The sequence below is a fragment of the Oncorhynchus tshawytscha genome, unplaced genomic scaffold (assembly GCF_018296145.1).
Source record: "Oncorhynchus tshawytscha isolate Ot180627B unplaced genomic scaffold, Otsh_v2.0 Un_contig_3117_pilon_pilon, whole genome shotgun sequence".
In the NCBI taxonomy this organism is placed as follows: domain Eukaryota; kingdom Metazoa; phylum Chordata; class Actinopteri; order Salmoniformes; family Salmonidae; genus Oncorhynchus; species Oncorhynchus tshawytscha.
In genome coordinates this window covers 177,501-183,602 of record NW_024609468.1, presented here as the reverse complement: position 1 = coordinate 183,602, position 6,102 = coordinate 177,501, and the positions used below count along the sequence as shown (strand labels likewise).

Genomic DNA, 6,102 nt, shown 5'->3' with positions numbered 1-6,102 from the left:
AGTAATTGTAGTAGTAGGTGTAGTGGTAGCAGCAGTAGTTGTAGTATTAGGTGTGGTAGTGGGTGTAGTAGTAGTAGGTGTAGTAGTAGCAGCAGTAGTTGTCGTATTAGGTGTAGTAGTAGGTGTAGTAGTAGTAGGTGTAGTAGTAGCAGCAGTAGTTGTAGTAGTAGGTGTAGCAGTAGTAGGTGTAGTAGTAGTAGGTGTAGTAGTAGCAGCAGTAGTTGTAGCAGTAGTTGTAGTATTAGGTGTGGTAGTGGGTGTAGTAGTAGTAGGTGTAGTAGTAGCAGCAGTAGTTGTAGTATTAGGTGTAGTAGTAGTAGGTGTAGTAATAGTAGGTGTAGTAGTAGTAGGTGTAGTAGTAGTAGGTGTAGTAGTAGTAGTAGTTGTAGTAGTAGGTGTAGTAGTAGGTGTAGTAGTAGTAGTAGTAGGTGTAGTAGTAGTAGGTGTAGTAGTAGGTGTAGTAGTAGTAGGTGTAGTAGTAGTAGGTGTAGTAGTAGTAGTAGTAGTTGTAGTAGTAGGTGTAGTAGTAGGTGTAGTAGTAGTAGGTGTAGTAGTAGTAGGTGTAGTAGTAGTAGGTGTAGTAGTAGGTGTAGTAGTAGGTGTAGTAGTAGGTGTAGTAGTAGTAGGTGTAGTAGCCGGTGTAGTAGTAGTAGTAGGTGTAGTAGTAGGTGTAGTAGTAGGTGTAGTAGTAGTAGGTGTAGTAGTAGTAGTAGTAGTAGTAGGTGTAGTAGTAGGTGTAGTAGTAGGTGTAGGTGTAGCAGCAGCAGCAGCAGCAGCATATCCACATCCATGTTTTCTTGATGCTCTGAACAGTTTTCTAAGTGCATTGTTGTTGTCCTTCCTTCAGGACTCGAGCCAGATAGAGTTGTTGAAAGAGTTGATGGATCTGCAGAAAGACATGGTTGTGATGCTGCTGTCCATGCTGGAAGGCAACGTGGTCAACGGAACCATCGGGAAGCAGATGGTCGACATGCTAGTAGAGTCCTCCAACAACGTGGAGATGATCCTCAAGTTCTTCGACATGTTCCTTAAACTCAAAGACCTGACGTCGTCCGACGCCTTCAAGGTACTTTTAATGTACTTTTAATGTACATGTCTTGATCAGTGTCTTTCAAATGCAGTGAAATGTTTTATTATTGTTATAAAGGAGTACGACCCGGATGGTAAAGGGGTCATCTCCAAGAGACTTCCACAAAGCCATGGAGAGCCACAAGCACTATACCCAGTCTGAGACGGAGTTCCTGCTCTCCTGTGCTGAGCCTGACGAGAATGAGCTGTTGGACTACGAGGAGTTTGTGGAGCGTTTCCACGAGCCGGCCAAAGACATCGGCTTCAACGTGGCCGTGCTTCTGACCAACCTGTCTGAACACATGCCCCACGACACGCGCCTGCAGACCTTCCTGGAGCTGGCTGAGAGTGTGCTGAATTACTTCCAGCCGTACCTGGGCCGTATCGAGATCATGGGCAGTGCCAAGCGCATCGAGAGGGTCTACTTCGAGATCAGCGAGTCCAGTCGTACGCAGTGGGAGAAGCCCCAGGTCAAAGAGTCCAAACGCCAGTTCATCTTCGACGTGGTCAACGAGGGCGGGGAAAAGGAGAAGATGGAGTTGTTCGTTAACTTCTGCGAGGACACCATCTTTGAGATGCAGCTGGCCGCCCAGATGTCCGACATCGGAGAGCGGTCGGCCATGAAGGAGGAGAGCGAGAAGGAGAAGCCGGAAGAGGAGAGCCCTGAGATGGGCTTCTTCTCTGTGACCACGGTCCGGACCGCCCTGATGGCGCTACGCTACAACGTCATGTTCCTGATGAATGTAAATGTATTTCATTTGACATTATCAAAAGTACATATCTACAGCCAGTCGATCCATTTAAAGACGACCAAGAACTTCTTTCCTCTACAGGTTCTGTCCATGAAGAGCCTGAAGAAGCAGATGAAGAGGATGAAGAAGATGACAGTGAAGGACATGGTGATGACGCTGGTCTCCTTCTATTGGTCCGTCATCATGGGCCTGTTCCACTTTACCTTCAGCGTCTCCAGAGGGTTCTGCAGAATCATGTACAACACCTTCCTAGGAGGCAGTCTGGTGGAGGGAGCCAAGACTATGAAGGTGAGAACCGCTTTTAGTGTCCGTCTCATTTCTTGTGTTGGTGTATATTAGATGGTGTGGTGTGTATTAGCTGGTGTGGTGTGTATTAGATGGTGTGGTGTGTATTAGCTGGTGTGGTGTGTATTAGATGGTGTGTATTAGCTGGTGTGGTGTGTATTAGATGGTGTGGGGTGTATTAGCTGGTATGGTGTGTATTAGATGGAATGGTGTGTATTAGATGGTGTGGTGTATATTAGATGGTGTGGTGTGTATTAGCTGGTGTGGTGTATATTAGCTTTGTGGTGTGTATTAGCTGGTGTGGTGTATATTAGCTTTGTGGTGTGTATTAGCTGGTGTGTATTAGCTGGTGTGGTGTGTATTAGATGGTGTGGTGTATATTAGCTGGTGTGGTGTATATTAGCTGGTGTGTATTAGCTTTGTGGTGTGTTAGCTGTTGTGGTGTATATTAGATGGTGTGGTGCGTATTAGCTGGTGTGGTGTATATTAGCTGGTGTGGTGTATATTAGCTGGTGTGTATTAGCTTTGTGGTGTGTATTAGCTGGTGTGTATTAGCTTTGTGGTGTGTATTAGCTGGTGTGGTGTATATTAGATGGTGTGGTGTATATTAGCTGGTGTGTATTAGCTTTGTGGTGTGTATTAGCTGGTGTGGTGTATATTAGCTGGTGTGTATTAGCTTTGTGGTGTGTTAGCTGTTGTGGTGTATATTAGATGGTGTGTATTAGCTTTGTGGTGTGTTAGCTGTTGTGGTGTATATTAGATGGTGTGGTGCGTATTAGCTGGTGTGGTGTATATTAGCTGGTGTGGTGTATATTAGCTGGTGTGGTGTATATTAGCTGGTGTGTATTAGCTGGTGTGATGTATATTAGCTGGTGTGGTGTATATTAGCTGGTGTGTATTAGCTTTGTGGTGTGTATTTGCTGGTGTGGTGTATATTAGCTGGTGTGTATTAGCTTTGTGGTGTGTATTAGCTGGTGTGGTGTATATTTGATGGTGTGGTGTATATTAGCTGGTGTGGTGTGTATTAGATGGTGTGGTGTGTATTAGCTGGTATGGTGTGTATTAGATGGTGTGGTGTGTATTAGCTGGGGTGGTGTATATTAGCTGGTGTGGTGTATATTAGCTGGTGTGGTGTATATTAGCTGGTATGGTGTGGTGTATATTAGCTGGTGTGGTGTGTATTAGATGGTGTGGTGTATATTAGCTGGTGTGGTGTGTATTAGATGGTATGGTGTGTATTAGATGGTGTGGTGTGTATTAGATGGTGTGGTGTGTATTAGATGGTGTGGTGTGTATTAGCTGGTATGGTGTGTATTAGATGGTGTGGTGTGTATTAGCTGGTGTGGTGTGTATTAGATGGTGTGGTGTGTATTAGCTGGTGTGGTGTATATTAGCTGGTGTGGTGTGTATTAGCTGGTGTGTATATTAGCTGGTGTGGTGTGGTGTATATTAGCTGGTGTGGTGTATATTAGCTGGTGTGTATTAGCTTTGTGGTGTGTTAGCTGTTGTGGTGTATATTAGATGGTATGTATTAGCTTTGTGGTGTGTTAGCTGTTGTGGTGTATATTAGATGGTGTGGTGCGTATTAGCTGGTGTGGTGTATATTAGCTGGTGTGGTGTATATTAGCTGGTGTGTATTAGCTGGTGTGGTGTATATTAGCTGGTGTGGTGTAAATTAGCTGGTGTGTATTAGCTTTGTGGTGTGTATTAGCTGGTGTGGTGTGTATTATATGGTGTGGTGTGTATTAGCTGGTATGGTATGTATTAGATGGTGTGGTGTGTATTAGCTGGTGTGGTGTATATTAGCTGGTGTGGTGTATATTAGTTGGTATGGTGTGGTGTATATAGCTGGTATGGTGGTGTTAGATGGTGTGGTGTATATTAGCTGGTGTGGTGTGTATTAGATGGTGTGGTGTATATTAGCTGGTGTGGTGTGTATTAGATGGTATGGTGTATATTAGCTGGTGTGGTGTGGTGTATATTAGCTGGTGTGGTGTATATTAGCTGGTGTATATTAGCTGGTATGGTGTGTATTAGCTGTGTGGTGTGTATCAGCTGGTGTGGTGTATATTAGCTGGTGTGGTGTATATTAGCTGGTGTGGTGTATATTAGCTGGTGTGGTGTATATTAGCTGGTGTGGTGTATATTAGCTGGTGTGTATTAGCTGGTGTGGTGTATATTAGCTGGTGTGGTGTATATTAGCTGGTGTGTATTAGCTTTGTGGTGTGTATTAGCTGGTGTGGTGTGTATTAGATGGTGTGGTGTATATTAGCTGGTGTGGTGTATATTAGCTGGTGTGTATTAGCTTTGTGGTGTGTATTAGCTGGTGTGGTGTATATTAGCTGGTGTGTATTAGCTTTGTGGTGTGTTAGCTGTTGTGGTGTTAGATTAGCTGGTGGTGTGTATTAGCTGGTGTGGTGTGTATTAGCTGTGTATTAGCTGGTGTGGTGTATATTAGCTGGTGTATTAGCTGGTGTGGTGTATATTAGCTGGTGTGGTGTATATTAGCTGGTGTGGTGTATATTAGCTGGTGTGGTGTATATTAGCTGGTGTGGTGTATATTAGCTGGTGGTGTGTATATTAGCTGGTGTGGTGTATATTAGCTGGTAGCTGGTGTGGTGTGTATTAGCTGGTGTGGTGTATATTAGCTGGTGTGGTGTGTATATTAGCTGGTGTGGTGTATATTAGCTGGTGTGTATATAGCTTTGGGTGTATTAGCTGGTGTGGTGTATATTAGCTGGTGTGGTGTGTATTAGATGGTGTGGTGTGGTGTGTATTAGATGGTGTGGTGTGTATTAGCTGGTATGGTGTGTATTAGATGGTGTGGTGTGTATTAGCTGGTGTGGTGTATATTAGCTGGTGTATTAGCTGGTGTGGTGTATATTAGCTGGTGGGTGTGTATTAGCTGGTGTATATTAGCTGGTATGGTGTGTATTAGATGGTGTGGTGTATATTAGCTGGTGTGGTGTGTATTAGATGGTGTGGTGTATATTAGCTGGTGTGGTGTGGTGTGGTATTAGTATTAGATGGTGTGGTGTGTATTAGCTGGTGTGGTGTATATTAGCTGGTATTAGGTGTGGTGTATATTAGCTGGTGTGGTGTGTATTAGCTGGTGTGGTGTATATTAGCTGGTGTGGTGTGTATTAGATGGTGTGGTGTGTATTAGCTGGTGTATTAGCTGGTGTGGTGTATATTAGCTGGTGGTGTATATTAGCTGGTGTGGTGTGTATTAGATGGTGTGGTGTGTATTAGCTGGTGTGTGTATTAGATGGTGTGGTGTATATTAGCTGGTGTGGTGTGTATATTAGCTGTGTATTAGTGGTGTGGTATTAGCTGGTGTGGTGTGTATTAGATGGTGTGGTGTGTATTAGCTGGTGTGGTGTGTATTAGATGGTGTGGTGTATATTAGCTGGTATGGTGTGTATTAGCTGGTGTGGTGTGTATTAGCTGGTGTGGTGTGTATTAGCTGGTGTGGTGTATATTAGCTGGTGTGGTGTATTAGCTGGTGTGGTGTATATTAGATGGTGTGGTGTGTATTAGCTGGTATGGTGTGTATTAGATGGTGTGGTGTATATTAGCTGGTATGGTGTGGTGTATATTAGCTGGGATGGTGTGTATTAGCTGGTGTGGTGTGTATTAGCTGGTGTGGTGTGTATCAGCTGGTGTGTATTAGATGGTGTGGTGTGTATTAGATGGTGTGCTGTGTGGTATATTAGCTGGTGTGGTGTATATTAGCTGGTGTGGTGTGTATTAGCTGGTGTGGTGTATATTAGCTGGTGTGGTGTATATTAGCTGGTGTGGTGTATATTAGCTGGTTGGCTTGGTGTATATTAGCTGGTGTGGTGTGTATTAGCTGGTGTGGTGTATATTAGCTGGTGTGGTGTGTATTAGATGGTGTGGTGTATATTAGCTGGTGTGGTGTGTATTAGATGGTATGGTGTGTATTAGCTGGTGTGGTGTATATTAGCTGGTATGGTGTGGTGTATATTAGCTGGTG

General features: G+C 44.0%; 1 pseudogene; it reads left to right on the top strand.

Moving 5' to 3' along the window:
• The first annotated feature begins 847 nt into the window (after window positions 1-847).
• LOC121844925 overlaps window positions 848-6,102 on the top strand; it is a 46,395-nt pseudogene continuing 41,140 nt past the window's right edge.